The following is a 26,951-nucleotide window of genomic DNA, read 5'->3' on the forward strand; positions in this document are numbered from 1 at the left end:
CAGCTAATTCCTATTCCAAACCTCTAATGTATCCTCAATGCCATACCTCCGTAGTTTTAGAATTAGCCTACCATGGAGAACCTTATCGAACGCCTTACTAAAATCCATATACACAACATCTACTGCTTTACCCTCGTCCACTTCCTTAGTCACCTTCTCAAAGAACTCAATAAGGTTTGTGAGGCACGACCTGCCCTTTACAAAACCATGCTGGCTATCCTTGATCACGTTATTCCTCTCCAGATGTTCATAAATCTTATCCCTTACCATTCTCTCTAAGACTTTGCCCACCACTGAAGTCAGACTCACTGGCCTATAGTTACTAGGGCTATCCCTACTCCCTTTCTTGAACAAGGGGACCACATTCGCTATCCTCCAGTCCTTTGGTACTATTCCCGTTGACAATGACGACATAAAAATCCAGGCCAATGGCTCTGCTATCTCCTCCCTAGCTTCCCATAGGATCCTAGGGTAAATGCCATCAGGCCCAGGAGACTTAGCTATTTTCATCCTCTCCAATATTCCCAGAACCTCTTCCCTGCATATTTCCAGGCCATCCATTCTAATCATTTGTGACTCCATATTCACATCAGCAACAGTGTCCTGTTCCTGAGTGAATACTGATGAAAAGTATTGACTTAGTGTCTCTCCAATCTCCTCCGCCTCCAAACACAACTTCCCACTACTATCCTTGACTGGACCGATACCGACCCTAGTCATCCTTTTATTCCCGACATAACTATAGAAAGCCTTTGGGCTTTCCCTAATCCTACCAGCTAAAGACTTTTCATGTCCCCTTCTCGCTTCTCTTAGCTCTCTCTTTAGCTCCTTCCTGGCTACCTTATAACTCTCTATCGCCCCAACTGAACCTTCACGCCTCAACTTTACATATGCCGCCTTCTTCCCTTTCACAAGGGATTCCGATTCCTTACTAAACCACGGCTGCCTCACAAGGCCCTTTACACCATGCTTGACTGGTACATACTTATCGAGGACACGTAGTAGCTGCTCCTTGAACAATCCCCACATCTCATTAGTGTTCTTCTCTTGAAGCCTGTTTTTCCAATCCACACATCCTAAGTCATGCCTCACTGCATCATAATTTCCCTGCCCCCAGCTATAACTCTTGCCCTGCGGCGCACACTTATCCCCCTCCATCACTAAAGTAAAAGTCACCGAGATGTGGTCACTGTCCCCGAAGTGCTCACCTACCTCCAAGTCTAACACCTGGTCTGGTTCATTACCTAGAACCAAATCCAGTATAGCCTCACCTCTTGTTGGCCTGTCTACATATTGTGTCAGGAAACCCTCCTGCACACATTGGACAAACACCGACCCATCTAATGAACTCGAGCTACAGCTCTCCCAGTCAATATCTGGGAAGTTAAAGTCCCCCATAACAACCACCCTGCTACCTTCACTCTTTTCCTGAATCATCCTCGCAATATTATCCTCTACTTCTCTAGGACTATTAGGAGGCCTGTAGAAAACACCTAACAGGGTGACCTCACCTTTCCTATTTCTAACTTCAGCCCAAACTATCTCAGATGGCAAGTCCTCTTCCATCGTCCATTCCACTGCTGTAATACTATCTTTGGCAAGTAATGCAACACCTCCCCCTTTTTTACCCCCATGTCTGATCCTCCTAAAACATTTAAACCCTGGAACCTGCAACAGCCATTCTTGTCCCTGTTCTACCCACGTCTCTGTAATGGCCACAACATCGAAGTCCCAGGTACCAACCCACGCTGCAAGTTCACCTACCTTATTTCTTATACTTCTGGCATTGAAGTATACACACTTCAATCCACCCTTCTGTTTACAGGCACCCTCCTTCGAGATCGCTGCATTATTCATAACCTCCCTACACTCAAGGTCCTGTACCCTAAAGCTACAGTCCAGGTTCCCATGCTAAGATTCCATAACGGAAAAAGGCTGCAGCACATAAATGCTTGAGATTACTTCTGCATGAAACAGAGAAACACATAGAGAGGTGCAAGGGGTAATCAGGAAAACTAATTGAATTTTAGCCCAAATTTCAAAGGGTTTCGATTCAAAGAATGCATAATAGTTATTGCAAAGTGCTGGTGAGACCACATCCGGAGTACTCTGAACAGTTTCTGTCTCCTTATTTAAGAAAATATATCACTTCTTTCAAGCCCGTTCACGAAATTTCAAATACTCAGATCCACAGCGTGAATTTGGCGTAAATGTAAAAGCTAAACTAGTTCAGAACCTACTCCTAGATATTTAGAATTATCAGAGGTGAAGTCACCGGGGTATGTAGAATTCTGAAGGGACTTGACCAACTAAATGCTGAGGACAAGTTTTCCTTCATCAGATAGTCTAGAATCAAATGATACTGAACCAGAAGGAAGGCAATTCAATTTGAGACTCAGAGAAGATGCAAGTTCATCTAAGATTAGATTACTTACAGTGTGGAAACAGGCCCGTCGGCCGAGCTAGTCCACACCGACCCGCCTAACATCACGGGCAATTTAGCATCACCAATTCACCTGACCTGCACATCTTTAGACTGTGGGAGGAAACGCACGCAGACACGGGGAGAATATGCAAACTCCACACAGTCAGTCGCCTGAGGCGGGAATTGAACCCGGGCTTCGAGTGCTGTGAGGCAGCAGTGTTAACCACTGTGCCACTATTCTGCCCAAAGGATTGTGGTCCGGACCCCTTGCCACAGAGAGCTGTGGGTCAGAACACATTATTCTATTTCAGGCTGAGATAGATACATTCTGATCACGAAGGGAATCATTCATTATGGGAAAACTCCGGGATGGAACATGGTCGATTGGGTCGATCATGTTCCTGTTGCATGTCAGATTCGGCTTTAGAAACAGCATCGTCTATTCTAGTTTATATTTCCTGCAAACCTATGGGCTCAGTATGTATGAATTATCAGCTCAAACCATTGTAGTAAATATTCGGTTGCTGTGAATTATTTTGTTGTTTTTGCAGCGTGAACTGGTCAACTATTGCCTTCATGATCCTGTCCACCATCCCCATGAGATTACTGAATGTAACTTTGCTCGCTTTGTTCGTTTTTTAACGTTTCATTACCTTACGACGTAACATCATCAGTGAGCCTCTAGAGAAGCACTGGCATTATGGCCCACATTCTACTTTTGTGCTTGGGTTTCCGTGGGCAGGTGATGTCATTTCCTGTGGTGATGCCATTTCCTGTACTTTTTCTCAGAAAATGTTCTTATGCAGCTTCGCGTGGATGTTGGGATGATTGCTCCTGCAGTTCTGTATTTGTTCCATGTGTGTTGTTTTCCTGTAGACCTTGGTTTGAAGCTCTCCATTGACTGTTCGTTCTACTGTGACATCAAGGAATGGCATATTATTGTGGTTTTCCTCCACTATTTCTTCTTCTCCCACAAATGAAGCTGCATTGGAACATTATTTTAACGAACCGCCACACACTGTCGCACAGAAGGTCTGCGAAGATCAAAAGAAAACCACATATACAGTGCATACAAGAAAGTGGTTAGCCAATGAACACTGTCCATCAATTTCTCAGTAAAAAAAAGCAAAGCAGCAGACAAAACCCTCCAATAAACCTTAGCCACTCTGCCTTTCATCATAAACATCTCAGGAACGACTGCCAGACAACTCAAACTTCTTGGTATTATAGTAACCCACAAACCCGCCCAACAGAGTAAAGCAGCAGCTAATGAACTTGGTACAGACAACAAACAAAATGTACGACATTTACAAAATGCACGTCATTTACAAACAGGCAGAAAACTGGCCTCGAGGATACATGAACATCAACTTACCACGAAAAATCATGATCCACTATTACTAGTATCCTTATACAGATGAGGAATGTCACCACATCGATTCTAACAACATATCCATCCTTGGACAAGCCAAACTGAGACACTCACGAGATTCCTAGAAGCATGGCATTCCAACAGGAACTCGATTAACAAAAACATCGATTTCTATCCAAATATCATCCTTTGAGAAAAAGATCCGGAAATGATATCTCCAACACAAGAAATGGCATCACAAGCATGGAACAAATCAACTTCTCTTATTTTCCGTCAATAATCATTTTATCGTCAGTCAGATCTTTGGCCAAACTGAGTCTGTATAGTGGTTTCCTCCTCTACAGGTTGAGCAGTCTACACTGTAAGGGGTTCAATATTCCATTTCAAACATCGCTGTATAGACAACGTTTAGACGTCAGGTAGCCTGAAACTGGAATGATCGACCAGTGATTTTTTTTATTCCTTTGTTTGAAAATTGGCAGATCTGGGATGTCCATATCTCTGTCTGCTCAAGTGAAAAACAACGTGCTGTTCCATGGATCGGCGACATTGCAGGTGAGCAATTGACATGGTCCTGATCAACGAGTACACCAAAGCTACTTTGTTCAGACTGAAAATGCCAGGTCCTGCAAAACAATAATGTTCCAATATTTCAGGAATGTAAGGCAGGACTTTGATCAAAAATAAATTGAGCTTGAACGGAGCAAACAAAAAAAAATGAACCGTGGATTAGGACAAAAATATTGGATCAAACACATGGACCTCTTTGAGAAACGATCATTTTGAAGGAGTCCAAAAATTCAGTTTCTGAGGAAGTAAGAGCTGATGTGAAAGAGCAGGCGGTTAAAATGGCAAGAATCGCAGCTGAAATGGCTGATCAATATGAATTGGCTCATAAAGCAAAGTTAGGCCTCCAACATCAATTTCTTTTGTCTGTGTGATGACAAGGTCACAAACCCACCAGGTGAAACGGGAGCAGAAATTACAGAACACAGATAAGGAAGTTGAAGTAGAATTGTCAGACGCCATGTTTGATCGAGTGATTCAATCAGAAAGAGAATCAGTGAAGGATAAAGCGGATATTTTTCGTGCAAATCAATTAACTTAGTCACAACAGGAAGTTGGAAAATGTATCAGATCGTGGTCAGAGACAAATACAAATCTGAGTATACTCACGAATGTTGCCATCGTAAAAACGATGTCTTGATAAGGAAGTAGAGGCCATCATATATCGGTCAGATGTGAAATAGGCAGAGGTACATCAAGTAGTATTAGCATGGGATTATGGAAAGGCGGTGTTGCATGGAGCACATGAATTACTAATGCAAGGTCATTCAGTTTTAAGAAAATTTCAAGCTAAAACTGATTAAAAAAATTTCATGACCTGGACTACATATGATGGGGTTGGCCTTTTTCTAGACATACCATGCATCTCAGGCAGTAATAAAACAAGCAACTTTAATACTCATTCTTGCAGTTGAGAAAGCATCGATTGTGTAGGATACCTACTGATGATAAAAAATGAATCAGATTTGTTGACAACATTGCACGTGTCCCCTAGATTTCCAACGGCCTTTCCATTCTGTCATATCACAGCTAAAAGGACTGCAGAAGTGGTACACAAGCGTTTCACTAGATACAAACTACCCACAAAGTAATAATCAGATCAAGAATGAAATATCCATCCACATGGTTCAGGCAAGTTATGGAAAATTACAAACAATTCAAATCTACTGCATACCATCTGTAATCACAAAGTTATGGTAGGAAGGTGGCATCAGGCATTTAAGGCATGTTGAGGGTTCATGGTCAAGACTATCCAGACGATCAGGATACAGGAATTCCATGTGTACCTTTTTTGCATTCGGGATGCAACAAAAGAATCCAGCAAATTCAGTATATTTGAATTCACTTTGGAACATGATGCGAGATGACCACTGAAAATAATTGAGGAGAAATTAGTGACTCAGAATTCAGTGACCACAAAATTGGACTTTTGTCAAACTTTAGGGAATCAATAAATAGACACGTATCCTGGCTGCAAGTTGGAGAGAGTAAACTATTATTTTATTGCATGTGTGGGAATTGTATTTCTTAGAACAGTGTACCATTTCAGTCTTGTGTTTTTGTCATGAATAGTACATAGAACATAGAACATAGAAGGATACAGCGCAGTACAGGCCCTTCGAACCCTCGATGTTGCGCCGACCGAATCCTACCTAACCTATACTAGCCCAATAACTTCCAAATGCCTATCCAATGCCCACTTAAATGACCATAAAGAAGGAGAGTTCACCACTGATACGGGCAGGGCATTCCATGAACTCACAACCCGCTGTGTGAAGAATCTACCCCTAACATCTGTCCTATACCTACCACCCCTTAATTTAAAGCTATGTCCCCTAGTAACACCTGACTCCATTAGCGGTAAAAGGTTCTTAGTATCTACCCTATCTAAACCCCTAATCATCTTATACACTTCTATCAGATCTCCCCTAAACCTTCTCTTCTCCAATGAGAACAGCCCCAAGTGCCTCAGCCTTTCCTCATAAGATTTTCCTACCATTCCAGGCAACATCCTGGTAAACCTCCTCTGCACTCGTTCTAAAGCTTCCACATCCTTCCTATAGTATGGCGACCAAAACTGCACACAATACTCCAGATGAGGCCGCACCAGAGTCTTATACAACTGCAACATGACCTCAGGACTCCGGAACTCAATTCCTCTGCCAATAAAGCCCAGTACACCATATGCCTTCCTCACAGCACTATTTACCTGGGTGGCAACTTTCAGAGATCTGTGTACATGGACACCAAGATCCCTCTGCTCATCGAAGTTATGCAAGAATGGTTTAGTATGATAATAGTTGAATTAATTTGTTCATAGTTCGAGTTAGATAAAGAAATTATTATTTATGTATTGTAAAATGAGTGTCAGGGATTTCTTTCAACTAACGACTAGAAGTTGCTGAAAAACGGGATGACACCACTTTTCATGGTCCTTTTAACAGATTATAGGGCCTGGCGCTGTCCAATGGGTGATTCAGTTTATGTTCTAAGAAGGGTGATCCTTCTCCTCTGTATAACACAAAGACAGCAGATGTGGATCTTGGAACACATTTCCTGCAAGGAAAAACAATCAGGAGTCCAATGAAAACCCTTCAATTGCCTGGACGTGTAAAGCTCCAAAGACAGTTTAGACGTTGGCCACTCTCCAGGACAAAGCAGCCCACGCATTTGTTATTTGATGCACAAGCACGCACTGCCTCCCCCACCAACTTGCAGTCACAGCAGTACATACTACCGACAAGACGAACTGCAGAAATTCATCAAAACCCCTCAGCCACCACGTTCCACGATCATTACCATGTAGAAAGACAAGGGCAGCACATGTATGGGAGTACCACCATCTTCAGCTTCCCCTCCAAGCTACTCACAACGCTGACTTGGAAATATATCAACATTCCTTCACGTTCGCTGTGTGAAAATCCTGGAATTCACTCCTTAAAGGCATCGTGGTCAACCCACTGTAAAAGAGATGCAAATGTTCAAAAGAGCAGCAAGCCACCACCTTCTCAAGGTCAACTACCACTGTTCAGTAAGTGCTGGCCAAACAGAAATGTCGACATCCCACAAATGAATAAAAACATGCATTAAGGGGCAGGGCTCTTACTTCTTATGAGGAAACAAAGAGCAGACTTGAGGATGTTGAAAAAGTAATTAATCATTTGTATGAAAGCATCTAAATGATTGTCAATGATATGCCTCTATAGACCTTAAGTACGGATTTCTGTACAATAGGGCCACAACAGAATTCTTTAATAGCTGAACTCTGAAGAATAAGCCTGCACATGGGTCTATCAACGGACTCAAAAAGACAGACAATCTTGGTTGGAATCAAAGCCTGAATCCACCATTAATCGGGGAATAGCAAAGGGAGCTTCTGAGGCTTAACTTGCTCTCATCAGGACTCTCTGCTTAGTGTAAATATCCAATGAAGTTGAAGTAATTGTCTCAGTATTTGTTCGACTGTGAGGCTTCTTAATAAGTAGACAAATGAAATGTAGATTTGGGTAATTTATTTGGTCTGCTAATGATGGGCAGAAGCATATCAGCCACGAGTGAATGGTGGATGAGCCGTGTGACTCTGTGACTCTATTATTTACTTATGTCATCTAATTAACTGAGAGCACATGTGCATTGAACATTATACTTGTATGAAGAAAAGTAGGTGAGCAAACCTAAATAAACTTATGCTGGTACCATTTCAATCAGACAAGGAGTGGGTATTGGTTTTGGCAACGACTCAATATTCCCCTTGTTGAATCAAATAGAAGTATTAGGATTTGAAGGAATAAAATTTTATTTTCTGACTTAGAGAAAGAAACAAGTTGTTCTAATTTCCCACAATGTCACTGTGATAGAGAACCATGGGTCGCAGTCTAAGAACACAGGGTAGAACGCTCACCACTGAGATGATGAGAGAGTTTTCAAACACAGACTGTGGTGTACACCCGAAACGTTGATTTCTCCACCACCTGGCACTGCCTGGCATGCTGTGTTCTTCCACCTTTACTGTTTGATTATCTGTGCAGTTTTCGGGCACAGAACGTCATTGAGGTCAAGATAGTCAATGCGTTCAAGAAGTATTTGTGTGTCTTTCTGAGGGCTATAGAGATGAAATGATTTCAGAGGAATGCTGAAAGAAGTGTTGAAGTGAATTATCACTCATATTTTGGATATTTGCACAAGCAATGGTTCGTAAGCGCACGCATCACTGAACGTTTTAGTCATCATACCTGTGTGTACCGCGAGATAATTTATAGAAATTTTGGCTTCGTCAATTCAAATATTCTTTTTTGTTCACTGTTATGTAATCACTAGGATATCGATGAAGGACATTGTATTTTTTTTCGTTGAGATGTTTATAGCCGTATATATTAAGTTATTTTGTCCGATAGTCCGGTGCCTTTTCTGTAGTACTCATGTAAAAGATTCAGTTCAAAAGTTTGCGGCAGCAAGAACACTGATTATTTTTCCACACATAAATAGACTTGACCGTGATTGTAAATTGAAGCATTGGATCTGAGTATCTGCAATGGATTCATTTATTTGAATGTGAAATGTCAACTCTAAAACTTTTTTTTTAATAAAAAGCATTGGTCTTTGCAAAAATGGGTGGTATATCCATGCAACGCAAAACTTCCAACCAAAAATAATATTCAAAAATATGCAAAATCGAGATCAAATTTCCAATCAAACATCGAAGGAATATCTGCTGAAAGCATATTTTTGCACAGACCGAGGGACCACAATAATTCTCTGGTGGAAACATCATGAAATTCAGGGTCAGCTACAAAGAGATACAGCAAAAATACATTTGTCTTGTCCACGGGTTTTTTTTCAAATAATATGTTTTTTTTTCCCATAGAGATTTTGCCACGTTCTTTAGCTCTTCCCTGAATTTGTTCTGGGTTGCTGCATAAATGCATGGGTTCAGGAAACAACTCAACAACTTCAGCACATCTCCTGTTTCAGTCGCGATGTTTTCAGGGTTGCTAAAGTCACCTCCATAATAGTTAGGTTGTGACAATCTGGTCATGACCAAAATCACAGAATGTGTCAACCAAAGCCATATGAAACTGCCTGATACCGAGAACACTAAAATAATGGACTTCCTCCGGTTTTCATTTTTGAATTGTTTTGCTTCTCAGTTCTGTGACCTTGGAGTGCAATGCGACTCCTATTCGCCACTACAACACGGTGGATGGTTAAAGAATTTAACAAGAAAATTAGGAGGAATGGAAGCCAAGAAACCCAGGTGCTGTAGAACCAGATAAACGCCATTCTGGGAGATGAAACAAAGAAAGTTACACTTGACCGGCAACCCCATTCAATTTGATTAATGATTTGCTCTTGTTCATATGCAAACAAAACCGGGATATTCTTTAACAAGATCAGAACTGAGACGATTATTAATACTGTGACCGCAGTTTTTTCGGTGCAATGTTTTGTCTTAAACTTCTGACAACAGATCACCACAAATCTGTCAAATGTGAAGGAAACGGTAAACCAAACAGTTAGTCAAGACTGATGGTAATCATATATACAATGAGCTTGCACACAAGTATGTGGGATAAGAAGGAAAATGGAAAGTCATAACACAAAATACTATACACGATAATACTATTCATAATAACCAATAGGTCCGATGTTGTCATGGCCACCATGTAAGCTGAGATGCATTTGGAAAGACCGCACCTTCCTCAGAAGAGAATTAATATAGTCATCATGTTCGCTGTCAGAGAAACAGAAATGATCGTTAATATTGCAATGCATGATTGAAACAGAGGTAAAGAGACTTACCAGAAGTACTTGAACATATTCTGTGTGATTTACAAAATTTACCCAAGCATTTAATATGCTGTCCAGTCATCATTCCATACGGGATTGTTTGAATCTCTAAATATCAACGAATATATTTTCAGAGGACACTTACGTTGGCTTATTATTGTCAAGCTACGAACGATTCCAGAAAATGGAAATAGGAAAAATGTCTTGACACGATTCTCAATATTTTTCTGGTAACACTGAGACATACAGTACGTAGCATTAACAAGGAAAAACTGAAATCAATTAAATACAAATGAGTTGAATGGCTTACCTGGAAGACGAACAGCTGCGAGTAATGGATTGTTCTCTTTCAACAACAAGATCGGTGGTTTTGTCATTTCTGAGAATAAATGACTTCAGCAGAGGCTGACGGTCAGTGACTGGTGTCTGGCCAAGGTATGGAAAGGTAATGTGCATTTATACATGCATCAGACCTCTAGAGAGTTAATTACCTCAAATCATTGCTGACATTACTCACAATCACCTTGGCAATGAAAACAAAGTTTTCTTTTACATAATATCCCAAATAAAATATGAACTGAACTTGGCATCGTTGACTTCATTTCCTTGCCTTCTCCATTCATTGGATTCTAATGTCATGTGGTTTATCTCATTTTTGAATTTAGACTGTTTTCCTTTTTGCTCCATATTCCTGCCTCGTGAATTTTTTTTTTGTCATTCATCACTTTATTGACGGTACTCTTCTCTGGCAAGTTGTCAATTGTTACATCAGTCATGCGTATATTGTGCTGTGGTTGTGGTGTGGTATGTTCATGTCTAGACTGTGGTAGACATCACAGTTTAACCATTGTTCAGTTTCTGAAATTGAATCATCAGTCGTCATTAATGGACAATCGAATTCTAAACGATTGATTATTATCTTGGAGATTCACTGTTTTACACATTCTATTCAACAAAACTTTTCCTTCTTCCCTTTAAGAATGTCATCCTCCCAGCCACTGACACATTTTACTCAAGGTGGAAACGTACATAGTTCATGTGATACCAAGCATTGAATGAATCGAAGGCACAAAGCAGCTTGCGCTATTTTCAAAGAATGTATGCTTTTTCTTTCGAGGCAGTTCAGAGAAATTTCTGATACACAATCCCTGGCATGGAGGAGTTAGTGAACTTGCAAAAGCTAAACTGGTTGGTAAACAGCTTTGGGAAGTTTAGAATTATGAGAGGTGACGTCATTGAAATATGTAGAATTGTGAAGGGACTTGACGAAATAAATGCTGAGAACAAGTTTTCCCTCATCGAAGAGATGAGAATCGAAGGATATCAGATCAGGATAAAGGCAATTCGATTTAAGTCTCAGGTAAGATGGAATTTCTTCCACCAAAGGATAATGCCTCGGCACCCCTTTCCACAGAGAGCTGTGACTCAGAGCCCATGCTTCTATTTAAGGCTGAGATAGACAGATTCTGATCATAAAGCGAATCAATAATTACGAGAAAAGGCAGGAATGGAATGTGAAAAATATTGGGTCGATCATGCTGCTGTTGTATGACAGAGTCGGCTCTAGAAGCAGCATGGACTATTCTCGTTCTTAATTCCTGCCGTCTTTTGGCGAGTGTGCGAGGGTCAGGGTTACAGTGAATGAGTGAATGTAAGGGGTCAGGGTGACGGTGATGGAGTGAGTGTGAGTGGGTCAGGGTGATGGTGATGGAGTAAATGTAAGGTGTCACTGTGACAGTGATGGAGTGAGTGTGAGTGGGTCAGGTTGAAGGTGATGGAGTAAATGTAAGGTGTCAGTGTGACGGTGATGGAGTGATTGTGAGAGGGTCAGGTGATGGTGATGGAGTGAGTGTGAGGGAGTAAGGGTGACTGCGATGGAGTGATTGTGAGAGGGTCGGGGTGATGGTGATGGAGAGAGTGTGAGGGTTCAGGGTGACGGTGATGGATTGAGTGTGATAGGACCAGTGTGATGGTGATGGAGTGAGTTTGAGTGATCAGGGTGAAGGTGATGGAGTGAGTGTGAGGCGGTCAGGGTGAAAGTGATGGAGTGAGTGTGAGGTGTCAGTGTGACTGCGATGCAGTGAGTGTGTGGGGGACAGGGAGGCAGTGATGAAGTGACAGTGGGGGGGTCAGGGTGACGGTGATGGAGTGAGTGTGATGGGGTGAGGGTGACAGTGATGGAGTAAGTTTGAGTGGGTCAGGGCGAGGGTGATGGAGTGAGTGTGGTGGTGTCAGGGTGACTGTGATGGAGTGAGTGTGAGGGGGTCGGTGGGACGCTGGTAGTGTGCGTTTGTGTGTGTCATAGTAACTGTGACGGAGTGAGTGTGGGGTGGTCGGGGTGACTGTGATGTAGTGAGTGTGAAGGTGCAGGGTGACGGTGATGGAGTGAGTGTGCGGGGCTCATAGTGATGGTGATGGAGTGAGTGTGAGGGGTCATTGTGACTGTAATGGAGTGAGTGTGAGGGGTTCAGGATGACGGTGATGGAGAAAGGGTGAGAGAGTCAGTGTAACTGTGACGGAGTGAGTGTGAGTGCGTCAGTGTGATAGTGATGGAATGAGAGTGAGGGAGTCAGGGTGACGGTGATGGAGTGAATGTGCGGGGTCATTGTGACAGTGATGGAGTGAGTGTGAGTGGGTCAGGGTGACTGTGATGGAGTGGGTGTGAGGGGGTCAGGGTGACTGTGATGGAGTGAGTGTGAGGGGGTCAGTGTGACAGTGATGGAGTGAGTGTGAGTGGGTCAGGGTGACTGTGATGGAGTGGGTGTGAGGGGTTCAGGATAACGGTGATGGAGTGAGTGTGAGCGAGTCAGTGTAACTGTGATGGAGTGAATGTGAGGGGGTCAGCGGGACTGTGATGTAGTGAGTGTGAGGGGGTCGAGGGAGTGTGATGGAGTGAGTGTGAGGGGTCAGCATGAATGCGATGGAGTGAGTGTGAGGGGGTCAGGGGGAGTGTGGTGGAGTGAGTGTGAGGGGGTCAGTGAGATTGTGATGGAGTGAGTGTGAGGGGTTCAGGGTGACGGTGATGGAGTGAGTGTGAGGGGGTCGGGGGAGTGTGGTGGAGTGAGTGTGGGGGGTCAGCGTGATTGTGATGGAGTGACTGTGAGGGGTTCAGGGTGACGTTGCTGGAGTGACTGTGAGAGAGTCAGTGTAACTGTGATGGAATGAATGTGAGGGGGTCAGCGGGACTGTGATGGAGTGAGTGTGAGGGGGTCAGCATGAATGCGATGGAGTGAGTGTGAGGGGGTCAGGGGGAGTGTGGTGGAGTGATTGTGAGGGGGTCAGCGTGACTGTGATGGAGTGAGTGTGAGGAGGTCAGGGTGACGGTGATGGTGTGATCTTGACTGGGTCAGGGTGATGGTGATGGAGTGAGTGTGTGGGGGTCAGTGTGTCGGTGATGGAGCGAGTGTGAGGTGGTCACGGGGCGTGTGATGGAGTGATTGTGAGGGGGACAGCGTGACTGTGATAGAGTGAGCGTGAGAGGGTCAGGGTTATTGTGATGGAGTGAATGTGAGGGGTTCAGTGTGCTGGTAATGTAGTGAATGTGAGGGGTTAAGGGTGAGGGTGATGGCGTGCGTGTGAGAGAGTCAGTGTGACTTTGATGGAGTGGGTATGAGGGCGTCATAGTGACTGTGATGGAATGAATGTGGGGTTGTCAGGGTGACTGTGATGGAGTGAGTGTGAGCGGGTCAGGGTGACTGTGATGATGTGAGTGTGAGGGGCTCCCCGGGGCTGTGATGGAGTGAGTGTGAGGGAGTCAGGGTGACTGTGATGGAGTGAATGTGAGGGGGTCAGCTGGACTGTGATGGAGTGAGTGTGAGGGGAATCAAGGGAGTGTGGTGGAGTGAGTGTGTGGGGGTCAGTGTGACAGATATAGAGGGAGTGTGAGAGGGTCAGGTTGACTGTGATGGAGTGAGTGTGACAGGGTCAGGTTGACTGTGATGGAGTGAGTGTCAGGGGGTCAGCGGGACTGTGATAAAGAGAGCGTGAGAGGGTCAGGGTTATTGTGATGGAGTGAATGTATGGGGTTCAGTGTGATGGTGATGGAGTGAATGTGAGCGTTTCAGGGTGAGTGTGATGGTGTGAGTGTGAGAGAGTCCGTGTGACTATGATGGAGTGGGTATGAGGGCGTCATAGTGACTGTGATGGAGTGAGTGTGGGGTGAGTGTGAGGGGGTCAGGGTGAAAGTGATGGAGTGAGTGTGAGGTGTCATGGTGAAGGTGATGGAGTGAGAGTAAGAGGGTCAGGCTGATGGTCATGGAATGAGTGTGAGCTGTCAGGGTGAGGGTAACAGGCTGAGTGTGAGGTGGTCAGGGTGACTCCGATGGAGTGGGAGTGAGGGTGTCAGTGTGAGTGCGATGCAGTGAGTGTGAGAGGGACAGGTCGACTCTGATGGAGTGACAGTGAGGGGGTCAGGGTGACGGTGATTGAGTGAGTGTGATAGGGTGAGGGTGACAGTGATGGAGTAAGCTTGACTGGGTCAGTTCGAGGGTGATGGAGTGCATTTGAGGGCGTCATAGTGACTTTGATGCAGTGAGTGTGGGGTGGTCAGGGTGACTGTGATGGAGTGAGTGTGGGATGGTCAGGGTGACTGTGATGTAGTGAGTGTGAAGGTTTAGGGTGACGGAGATGGAGTGAGTGTGAGGGTGTCAGTGTGAGTGCGATGCAGTGAGTGTGAGGGGGACAGGTAGACTCTGATGGAGTGACAGTGAGGGGGTCAGGGTGACGGTGATTGAGTGAGTGTGATAGGGTGAGGGTGACAGTGATGGAGTAAGTTTGAGTGGGTCAGGGCGAGGATGATGGAGTGAGTGTGGTGGTGTCAGGGTGCCGGTGATGGAGTGAGTGTGAGGAGGTCAGGGTGACGGTGATGGTGTGAGTGTGAGGAGGTCAGGGTGACGGTGATGGTGTGAGTGTGAGGAGGTCAGGGTGACGATGATGGATGTGAATGTGCAGGGGTCATTGTCACGGTGAAGGAGTGAGCGTGAAGGGGTCATTGTGACGGTGATGGAACGAGTGTGAGAGAGTCAGTATGACTTTGATGGAGTGAGTGTGAGTGCGCCATAGTGACTGTGATGGAGTGAATTTGAGAGGGTCAGGGGTGCTGTGATGGAGTGAGTGTGAGGGGTTCCGTGTGACAGGAATGGAGTGAGTGTGAGAGTGGCAGGTTGACTGTGAAGGAGTGAGTGTGAGAGGGTCAGGGTGATGGTGATGGAGTGAGTGTGAGGGTTCAGGGTGACGGTGATAGAATGAGTGTGAGCGGATCAGTGTGATGGTGATGGAGTGAGTGTGAGGGGGTCAGGGTGAAAGTGATGGAGTGAGTATGAGGTGTCATGGTGAGGGTGATGGTCTGAGTGTGCGGGTGTCAGTGTGACTGCGATGCAGTGAGTGTGAGGGGGACAGGGAGACAGTGATGGAGTGACAGTGAGGGGGTCAGGGTGACGGTGATGGAGTGAGTGTGATGGGGTGAGGGTGACAGTGATAGAGTAAGTTTGAGTGGGTCAGGGCGAGGATGATGGAATGTGGTGGTGTCAGGGTGACTGTGAGGAATTGAGCATGAGGGGGTCAGTATGACGGTGATGTAGTGAGTGTGAGAGGGTCGGTGTGACGGTGATAGTTTGCGTTTGAGGGTGTCTTGTGACTGATGGAGTGAGTGTGGGGTGGTCAGGGTGACTGTGATGTAGTGAGTGTGAAGGTTCAGGGTGTCAGTGATGGAGTGAGTTTGCGGGGCTCATAGTGATGGTGATGGAGTGAGTGTGAGGGGTCATTGTGACTGCAATGGAGTGAGTGTGAGGGGTTCAGGGTGACGGTGATGGAGAAAGTGTGAGAGAGTCAGTGTAACTGTGACGGAGTGAGTGTGAGGGCATCAGGGGAGTGTGGTGGAGTGAGTGTGAGGGGGTCAGCGTGACTGTGATGTAGTGAGTGTGAGGGGGTCAGGGTGACTGTAATGGTGTGAGTGTGAGGGTGTCAGGGGGAGTGTGGTGGAGTGAGTGTGAGGGGGTCAGCGTGACTGCGATGGAGTGAGTGTGAGAGGGTCAGGGTTTCTGTGATGGAGTGAATGTGAGGGGTTCAGTGTGACAGTGATGGAGTGTGTGTGAGAGGGTCAGGTTGACTGTGATGGAGTGACTGTGAGACGATCAGTGTAATGATGATGGAGTGAGTGTGAGGGGGTCAGCGTGACAGTGATGGAGTGAGTGTGAGGGGGTCAGGGTGACGGTGATGGAACGAGTGTGAGGTGGTCAGGATGCAATTGATGGAGTGACTGTGAGGGGGTCAGGGGGAGTGTGATGGAGTGAATATGAGGGGTTCAGGGTGAGGGTGATGGTGTGAGTGTGAGAGAGTCAGTGTGACTTTGATGGAGTGGGTTTGAGGGCGTCATAGTGACTGTGATGGAGTGAGTGTGGGGTGGTCAGGGTGACAGTGATGGAGTGAGTGTGATGGTGTCAGGGTGATGGTGATGGAGTGAGTGTAAGAGGGTCAGGCTGACGGTCATGGAGTGAGTGTGGTGGTGTCAGGGTGAGGGTGACAGGCTGAGTGTGAGGGGGTCAGTGTGACTGCAATGGAGTGGGTGTTAGTGTCGGTGTGACTTTGATGCAGTGAGTGTGAGGAGGACAGGGAGACGGTGATGCAGTGAGTGTGAGGAGAACAGGGTGACGGTGATTGAGTGAGTGTGATAGGGTGAGTGTAACAGTGATGGAGTAAGTTTGAGTGGGTCAGAGCGAGGATGATGGAGTGAGTGTGGTGGTGTCAGGGTGCCGGTGATGGAGTGAGTGTGAGGAGGTCCGGGTGACGGTGATGGTGTGAGCTTGACTGGATCAGGTGATGGTGATGGAGTGAGTGTGAGGGGGTCAGTGTGTCGGTGATGGATGTGAATGTGCAGGGGTCAGTGTGTCGGTGATGGATGTGAATGTGCAGGGGTCATTGTCACGGTGATGACGCGAGTGTGAGAGAGTCAGTGTGACTTTGATGGAGTGAGTGTGAGGGCGTCATAGTGACTTTGATGGAGTGAGTGTGAGAGGGTCAGGGTTACTGAGATGGAGTGAGTGTGAGGGGTTCAGTTTGACAGGGATGGAGTGAGTGTGAGAGGGTCAGGTTGACTGTGATGGAGTGAGTGTGTGAGGGTCAGGGTGATGGTGAAGGAGTGAGTGTGAGAGGGTCAGGGTAAAAGTGATGGAGTGAGTGTGAGGTGTCAAGGTGAGGGTGATGGGCTGAGTGTGAGGGTGTCAGTGTGACTGCGATGCAGCGAGTGTGAGGGGGTCAGGAAGACGGTGATGGAGTGACAGTGAGGGGGTCAGGGTGACGGTGATGGAGTAAGTTTGAGTAGGTCAGGGCGAGAGTGATGGAGTGAGTGTGGTGGTGTCAGGGCGACTGTGAGGAAGTGAGTGTGAGGGGGTCAGCATGACGGTGTTGTAGTGAGTGTGACAGGGTCGGTGTGACGGTGATAGAGTGCGTTTGAGGGTGTCATAGTAACTGTGATGGAGTGAGTGTGGGGTGGTCAGGGTGACTGTGATGTAGTGAGTGTAAAGGTTCAGGGTGACGGTGATGGAGTGAATGTGAGGTGCTCATAGTGATGGTGATGGAGTGAGTGTGAGGGGTCATTGTGACTGTAATGGAGTGAGTGTGAGGGGTTCAGGGTGACGGTGATGGAGTGAGTGTGAGACAGTCAGTGTAACTGTGATGGAGTGAGTGTGAGGGGTTCAGTGTGATAGCGAAGGAGTGAGAGTGAGACATTCAGGGTGGCGGTGATAGAGTGAATGTGCGGGGGTCATTGTGAGGGTGATAGAGTGAGTGTGAGGGGGTCGCAGTGACTGTGATGGAGTGAGTGTGAGGGGGTCAGCGGGACTGTGATGAGTGTGTGTGAGGGGGTGAGGGGGAGTGTGGTGGAGTGAGTTTGAGGGGGTTAGCGTGACTGTGATTGAGTGAGTGTGAGCAGATCAGTGTAATGATGATGGAGTGAGTGTGAGTGGGTCAGGGTTTCTGTAATGGAGTGAGTGTGAGGGGGTCAGGGGGAGTGTGGTGGAGTGAGTGTGAGGGGGTCAGGGTGATGGTGATGGAGTGGGTGTGAGGGGGTCAGTGTGTCAGTGATGGCTGTGAATGTGTAGGGGTCATCGTGATGGTGATGGAGAGAGTGTGAGGTGGTCAGGATGCCTGTGATGGAGTGAGTGTGAGAGGGTCAGGATGCCTGTGATGGAGTGACTGTAAGGGGGTCAGGGGAAGTGTGATGGAGTGAGTGTGAGGGGGTCAGCGGTACTGTGATAGAGTAAGTGTGAGAGAGTCAGGGTTATTGTGAGGGAGTGAATGTGTGGGGGTCCGTGTGCTGGTGATGGAGTGAATGTGAAGGGTTCAGAGTGAGGGTGATGGTCTGAGTGTGAGAGAGTCAGTGTGACTTTGATGGAGTGGGTTTGAGGGCTTCATAGTGACTGTGTTGGAGTGAGTGTGTGGGGGTCAGGGTGACTGTGATGGAGTGAGTGTGAGTGGGTCAGGTTTTCTGTAATGGAGTGAGTGTGGGGGGTCCGGGGGAGTGTGGTGGAGTGAGTGTGAGGGGGTCAGCGTGACTGCGATGGAGTGAGTGTGAGGGGGTCAGGGTGATGGAGATGGAGTGTCAGTGAGGGGGTCAGGGTGATGGTGATTGAGTGAGTGTGATAGGGTGAGGGCGACAGTGATGGAGTAAGCTTGAGTGGGTCAGGGCGAGAATGATGGAGTGAGTGTGGTGGTGTCAGGGTGCCGGTGATGGAGTGAGTGTGATAGGGTGAGGGTGTCAGTGATGGAGTGAGTGTGATAGGGTGAGGGTGATGATGATGTTGTGAGCTTGACTGGATCAGGGTGATGGTGATGGAGTGAGTGTGAGGGGGTCAGTGTGTCGGTCATGGATGTGAATGTGCAGGGGTCAGTGTGTCGGTGATGGCTGTGAATGTGTAGGGGTCATCGTGACGGTGATGGAGAGAGTGTGAGGTGGTCAGGATGCCTGTGATGGAGTGACTGTAAGGGGGTCAGAGGAAGTGTGTTGGAGTGAGTGTGCGGGGGTCAGCGGAACTGTGATAGAGTGAATGTGAAGGGTTCAGGGTGAGGGTGATGGCATGAGTGTGAGAGAGTCAGTGTGACTTTGATGGAGTGCGTTTGAGGGCGTCATAGTGACTGTGATGGAGTGAGTGTGAGGTAGTCAGGGTGACGGTGATGGAGTGAGTGTGTGGGGGTCAGCGGAACTGTGATAGAGTGAGTGTGAGAGGGTCAGGGTTATTGTGATGGAGTGAATGTGAGGGGTTCAGTGTGCTGGTGATGGAGTGAATGTGAGGGGTTCAGAGTGAGGGTGATGGTGTGTGTGAGAGAGTCAGTGCGACTTTGATGGAGTGGGTTTTCAGACGTCATAGTGACTGTGATGGAGTGAGTGTGTGGGGGTCAGGGTGACAGTGATGGAGTGAGTGTGAGGGGGTCATAGTGATGGTGTCAGGGTGACAGTGATAGAGTGAGTGTAAGAGGGTCAGGCTGACAGTCATGGAGTGAGTGCGAGGTGTCAGGGTGAGGGTGACAGGCTGAGTGTGAGGGGGTCAGTGTGACTGCAATGCAGTGAGTGTGTGGGGGACAGGGAGACTCTGATGGAGTGACAGTGAGGGGGTCAGGGTGACGGTGATTGAGTGAGTGTGATAGGGTGAGTGTAACAGTGATGGAGTGAGTTTGAGTAGGTCAGGGCGAGAATGATGGAGTGAGTGTGGTAGTGTCAGAGTGCCGGTGATGGAGTCAGTGTGAGGAGGTCCGGGTGATGATGATGGTGTGAGCTTGACTCGGTCAGGGTGATGGTGATGGAGTGAGTGTGAGGGGGTCAGTGTGTCGGTGATGGATGTGAATGTGCAGGGGTCATTGTGACGGTGATGGACCGAGTGTGAGGAGGTCATTGTGACGGTGGTGGAGCAAGTGTGAAGGTGTCAGGGTGACTGTGATGGAGTGAGTGTGAGAGGGTCAGGGTTATAGTGATGGAGTGAATGTGAGGGGTTGAGTGTGATGGTGATGGAGTGAATGTGAGGGGTTCAGGGTGAGGGTGATGGTGTGAGTGTGAGAGTCAGTTGACTTTAATGGTGTGGGTTTGAGGGCGTCATAGTGACTGAGATGGAGTGAGTGTGAGGTGGTCAGGGTGACTGATGGAGTGAGTGTGAGAGGCTCAGTGTGATGGTGATGGAGTGATGTGAGAGGGTCAGCGTGGTGGTGTGAGTGTGAGGGGTTCAATGTCACCCGAATGGTGTGAGTGTGAGATGGTCAGGTTGACTGTGATGGAGTGAGTGTGATAGGAACAGTGTGGTGGTGATGGAGTGAGTGTGAGTGATCAGTGTGACGGTGATGGAGTGAGTGTGAGGGTTCAGGGTGACGGTGATGGAGTGAGTGTGATAGGACCAATGTGATGGTGATGGAGTGAGTGTTAGTGATCAGGGTGACGCTGATGGAGTGAGTGTGAGGGGTTCAGTGTGATGGTGATGGAGTGGGTGAGAGGGGGTCAGTGTGAAAGTGATAGTGTGAGTGTGAGGTGTCAGGGTGAGGGTGATGGGCTGAGTGTGAGGGGGTCAGTGTGACTGCGATGCAGTGAGTGTGAGGGGCCAGAGAGACGGTGATGAAGTGAAAGTGAGGGGGTCAGGGTGACGGTGATGGAGTGAGCTTGACTGGGTCAGGGTGATGGTGATGAAGTGAGTGTGAGGGGATGAGGGGGAGTGTGATGGAATGAGTGTGAGGGGGTCAGCAGGACTGTGATAGAGTGAGTGTGAGAGGGTCAGGGTAATTGTGATGGAGTGAATGTGTGGGGTTCAGTGTGATGGTGATGGAGTGAATGTGAGGGGTTCAGGGTGAGGGTGATGGCGTGAGTGTGAGAGAGTCAGTGTGACTTTGATGGAGTGCGTTTGAGGGCGTCATAGTGACTGTGATGGAGTGAGTGTGGGGTAGTCAGGGTGACGGTGATGGAGTGAGTGTGAGGGGGTTAGTGTGAAAGTGATGGAGTGAGTGTGTGGTGTCATGGTGAAGGTGATGGAGTGAGTGTGAGGGGGTCAGGGTGTTGGTGATGGAGTGAATGTGAGGGCGTCAGGGTGATGGTGATGGAGTGATTGTGAGGGGGTCAGTGTGACTTTGATGGAGTGCGTTTGAGGGCGTCATAGTGACTGTGATGGAGTGAGTGTGTGGTGGTCAGGGTGACGGTGATGGAGTGAGTGTGAGGGGGTCAGTGTGAAAGTGATGGAGTGAGTGTGTGGTGTCATGGTGAAGGTGATGGAGTGAGTGTAATAGGGTCAGGCTGACTGTCATGGAGTGAGTGTGAGGTCTCAGGGTGACTGCAATGCAGTGAGTGTGAGGGGGACAGGGAGACTCTGATGGAGTGACAGTGAGTGGGTCAGGGCGAGAATGATGGAGTGAGTGAGGTGGTGTCAGGGTGCCGGTGATGGTGTGAGATTGACTGGGTCAGGGTGTTGGTGATGGTGATGGAGTGAGTGTGCAGGGGTCAGTTTGTCGGTGATGGAGCGATTGTGAGTGGATCGGTGTGACTTTGATGGCGTGAGTTTGAGGGCGTCATAGTGACTGTGATGGAGTGAGTGTGAGAGGGTTCAGCGTGGCGGTGATGTAGTGAGTGTGCTCGGACCAGTGTGACGGTGATTGAGTGAGTGTGAGGGGTTCTGTGTGATAGTGATGGAGTGATTGTGATAGGAACAGTGTGACGGTGATGGAGTGCGTGTGAGGAGGTCAGGGTGACGGTGATGGTGTGAGCTTGACTGGGTCAGGGTGATGGTGATGGAATGAGTGTGAGGGGGTCAATGTGCCGGTGATGGCGTGAGTGTGAGGGGGTCAGTGTGTCAGTGATGGAGTGAGTGTGAGTCAGAGAAGTTCAGTAAGGCGGCCTTTGTGTGGAGCCACAGAAAATGGAGGAGATATTAAATGAATATTTTGCATCAGTATTTACTATGGAAAAGGAAATGGAAGATATAAACTGTAGTGAAATCGATGGTGACAACTTGCAACATGTCCATATTACAGAGGAGGAAGTGCTGGATGCCTTGAAACGTTTCAAGGTGGATAAATCCCTAGGACCTGATCAGGTGTTCCCGAGAACTCTGTGGGAAGCTAGAGAAGTGATTGCTGGGCCTCTTGCTGAGATATTTGTATCATCGACAATCACAGGTGAGGTGCCTGAAAACTGGAGGTTGGCAAATGTGGTGCCACTGTTTAAGAGGGGTTCAAGACAAGCCAGAGAACTATAGACCAGTGAGCCTGACCTCGGCGGTGGGCAAGTTGTTGGAGGGAATCCAGAGGGACAGGATGTACGTGTATTTGGAAAGGCAAGGATTGATTTGGGCGAGTCAACATGGCTTTGTGCGTGGGAAATCATGTCTCACAAACTTGATTGAGTTTTTTGAAGACCTAACAAAAACGTTTGATGAGGGTAGAGCAGTAGATGTGATCTATATGGACTTCAGTAAGACTGATTGGCAAGGTTAGGTCTCATGGAATACATGGAGAAATAGCCATTTGGATACAGAACTGGCTCAAAGGTGGAAGACAGAGGGTGGTGGTGGAGGGATTTTTTTTTCAGTTTTGAGCCTGTGACTAGTGGTGTGCCACAAGGATTGGTGCTGGGCCCTCTATGTTTTGTAATTTACAGAAATGATTTGGATGTGAGCATAAGAGGTACAGTTAGTAAGTTTGCAGATGACACCAAAATTGCAGGTGCAGTGCACAGCGAACAGAGTTTCCTCAGATTACAACAGGATCTGGACCAGATAGGCCAATGGGCTGAGAAGTGGCAGATGGAGTTTAATTCAGATAAATGCGAGGTGCTGGATTTTGGGAAAGCAAATCTCAGCAGGACTTATACACGTAATGGTAAGGTCCTCGGGTGTGTTGCTGAACTAAGAGACCTTGGAATGCAGGTTCATAGCTCCCTGAAAGTGGAGTCGCAGGTGGGTAGGATAGTAAGGAAGGCGTTTGGTTTGCTTTCCTTTATTGGTCAGAGTATTAAGTACAGGAGTTGGGAGGTCATGTTGCGGCTGTACAGGACATTGGTTAGGTCAATCTTGGAATATTGCGTGTAACTCTGGTCTCCTTCCTATCGGAAAGATGTTGTGAAACTTGAAATTGTGCAGAAAAGATTTACAAGGATGTTGCTGGGCTTGGAAGATTTCAGCTACAAGGAGAGGCTGAACGGGCTGGGACTGTTTTCGCTGGAGTGTCGGACGCTGAGGGGTGACCTTATGGAGGTTTACAAAATTATGAGGGGCATGGATAGGATAAATAGACAAAGTCTTTTCCCTGGGGTTAGGGAGTCCAGAACTAGAGGGCATAGTTTTAGTTTGAGAGGGGAGAGATATGACAGAGATCTAAGGGACAACCTTTTCACGCAGAAGGTGATACATGAATGGAATGAGCTGTCAGAGGAAGTGGTGGAGGCTGGTACAATTGCTACATTTAAGAGGCATTTGGATGGGTAAATGAATAGGAAGGGTTTGGAGGGATATGGGCCGGGTGCTGACAGGTGGGACTAGATTGGGTTGGAATATCTGGTCGGCATGGATAGGTTGGACCGAAGGGTCTGTTTCCATGCTGTACACCTCTATGATTCTATGACTCTATAACTCACTCCGGGCTTCCTGTTATTCTGTATGTAAACCACCCTGAAAGCCTCGATTAGATTCCAGCCTGTAACTCACTCCGGGTATCTATTATTCTACACATAATCGTCCTAAAACCCCTTGATAAAATTCCAATCTGTTACTGACTTCCATTTTAAAGGGACTCTGTACATTAGCCACCTCAATCCTTTGATTAGATTCCAATCTGTACCACACTCCTGGGTATCTGTTATTCTGTATATTAACAATCCAATCCAAACAGTGTTAAAATTTCCCACAGTGTTCAGAGATGTGGAGGTGTGGTGCATAACTCAGGTAAATGTGGGGAAATGGGTCTGGATGGGTGATTCTTCTGAGGGTGTCATCTTGTTGGGCTGAAGGGCTTGTTTCTCCACTCACCGAATTATATGAATCACCTGGAATCCTCTCGATTAGATTCCAACATGTAACTCACTTCCATGTATGTGTGACTCGCATGTTTCAAAAACATCCCAAAACCTTCAATTCTATTCCACTTGATGGAGTTTAATTTAGATAAACACGCGGTGCTGCATTTTGGGAAAGCAAATTTGAGCAGGATTTATACACTTAATGGTCAGGTCCGAGGGAGAGTTGCTGAACAAAGAGACTTTGAAGTGCACATTCATAGCTCTGTGAAAGTAGAGTGGCAGGTGGATAAGATAATGAAGGCAGCGTTTGGTATACTTTCCTTTATTGGTTAGTGTTTTGAGCATAGATATTGAAAGGTCATGTTGCGGTTGGATATTGGTTAGGCCACTGTTGGAATATGGCGTGCAATTCTGCTCTCCTTCCTATCGGAAGGATGTTGTGAAACTTGGAAGGGTTCAGAAAAGATTTACCAGGAGGTTGCCACGGTTAGAGGATTTGAGCTACAGGGAGAAGCTGAACAGGCTGGGGCTGCTTTCACTGGAGCGTCAGAGGCTGAGGGATGACCTTATCGAGGTTTATAAAATCATGTCGGGCATGGATAGGATAAATAGACAAAGTCTTTTCCCTAGGATCAGGGAGTCCAGAACTAGAAGGCATAGGTTTAGTGTGAGAGGGGAAAGATATGAAAGAGACCTAAGGGACAACTTGTTCACTCAGAGGGTGGTATGTGAACGGGTGTGTCAGGAATGCTTTCAGCAAGGGAAAGGGTGCAATGTGTCAAAAGCCATTTCCATTCATTGATGCTAGCAGAGATAAGAAATGGAGACAGCTCTTTGAAGGTGATTAAAATGCAAATCCCAGAACCAGTTTACATTGAATGCAGAGAGACAATGTGATATTCCAGTAAGGTCTGCCTTACTTTCCAAGCTCCTAATATATGAGAGAAACATAATATACAATATCTGAAATAGATCAGCTATTGATTTGTAATTTGCAGCGTTGGATCAGAATTCTGCCTGGCTAGGACTCATCCCAAACTGAAGGGTTTCTCATATCCCACACTGACCTTCTGTGGGTTCACATTGTGTGTTGCTACAAATAATAAAAAAATAATGCATCTGCAATTAAACAATACTCTTTCTGGAACTTTGTGTGTCTGTTGGATTAAGTTTCTTTCAACAGGATTGAAGATAAATGAGACAGTGAGAGATAGGCAGCACTGTAACCAGAATGGCAGGGCAGTATAAAAGGTATATTAATATCTTCAGTGAAAGGGGCAAACAGAGGAGGATAGTCCTCAAACCAGGACCGTGGGGAGTAAGTAAAGTATTGTCCCATCATGTTAACTTCCTGATGTGTATGTGGAAGATCAGCCAAACCCCCTAGACAACAACGTTTCGGAATTTCTCACCATTTTAACACAGACATTGTGCTTTTTTCTATTCTTACTGCAAATTACCGTCCAGAATATTCTCCTGCACCGGCTAATGTTTTCAATATATTTCACAAAACACTGACAGCAAAGTAGATGACATGATGGGATGTAGCAAACTGTTACACTCAGTACCTTCATGTTGCAATGTAATAATATCCAGTCAGAAACCTGCCCGGGGTCAGGGGCAAAACCTCCCTGGGTCTGGAGGTCGGCACTGGGCAGAGAACGGGGATTTCCTTCTGTCACTGAGTTAGTTTAGAAATCTGTGCTGCACATGGATATTTCTCTACATTATATTCAGTTTCTATGTGTGGGTGTGTGTGATGGAGAAAATTTTAACTGAGTTTAACTCTGCGTCTCTGCTTAGGGATTCGCTGTCCTTCAGATATTTGACAGCACACAGAGAGAGAGAGAGAGGGACAGAGAGACAGAGGGACCGAGAGAGAGAGTGGGACAGAGATAAAGAGCGAGAGAGGGGGGGCAGAGAGACAGAGAGAGAGAGAGAGACAGAGAGAGACGGACAGAGGGACACAGAGAGGGAGAGAGGGAAAGAGAGAGAGGGACAGGGAAGGAGAGAGGGAGGAAGACAGAGAGAGAGGGACACAGAGAGGGACAGAGGGATACAGAGAGTGGGGAACAGAGAGAGAGAGAGACAAAGGGACAGACAGACTGGGGGACAGAGAGAGAGAGGGACACAGAGATGGAGGAAGGGACAGAGAGTGAGAGGGACACAGAGAGAGAGAGGGACAGAGGGACACAGAGAGTGGGGGACAGAGAGAGAGACGGACAGAGAGAGAGGGACAGAGAACGAGAGGGAGACAGAGAGAGAGAGGACAGAGAGAGAGGAACAGAGAGAGGGAGAAAGGGACAGAGAGTGAGAGGGACACAGAGAGAGAGGGACAGAGGGAGAGGGACACAGAGAGAGAGGGGGACAGAGAGAGAGGGACAGAGAGAGAGAGGGACGCAGTGAGAGAGAGAGGGACAGAGAGAGAGGGGGACAGAGGGACACAGAGAGAGGGACAGTGAGAGAGAGAGGGACTCAGTGAGAGAGAGGGACATGGAAAGACAGAGGGGGGACAGAGAGACACAGAGAGAGAGCGGGACAGAGAGACACAGAGAAAGGGACAGAGAGAGAGAGACTCAGTGAGAGAGAGAGGGATATAGAAAGAGAGAGGGGGACAGAGAAACAGAGAGAGACAGAGTGAAAGAGGGACAGAGAAACAGAGGGACAGAGAGAGGTAGACAGAGAGAGGAACAGAGAGACCGAAGGACAGAGAGAGAGAGAGAGGAACAGAGAGAGAGAGAGAGAGAGAGAGAGAGACAGACAGACAGAGAGACACACACAGAGAGAAAAGGAGAGCAACAAAGAGACAGATAGAGAGACACAGA

This window comes from Hemiscyllium ocellatum, chromosome 29 (assembly GCF_020745735.1).
Source record: "Hemiscyllium ocellatum isolate sHemOce1 chromosome 29, sHemOce1.pat.X.cur, whole genome shotgun sequence".
Taxonomy (NCBI): Eukaryota; Metazoa; Chordata; class Chondrichthyes; order Orectolobiformes; family Hemiscylliidae; genus Hemiscyllium; species Hemiscyllium ocellatum.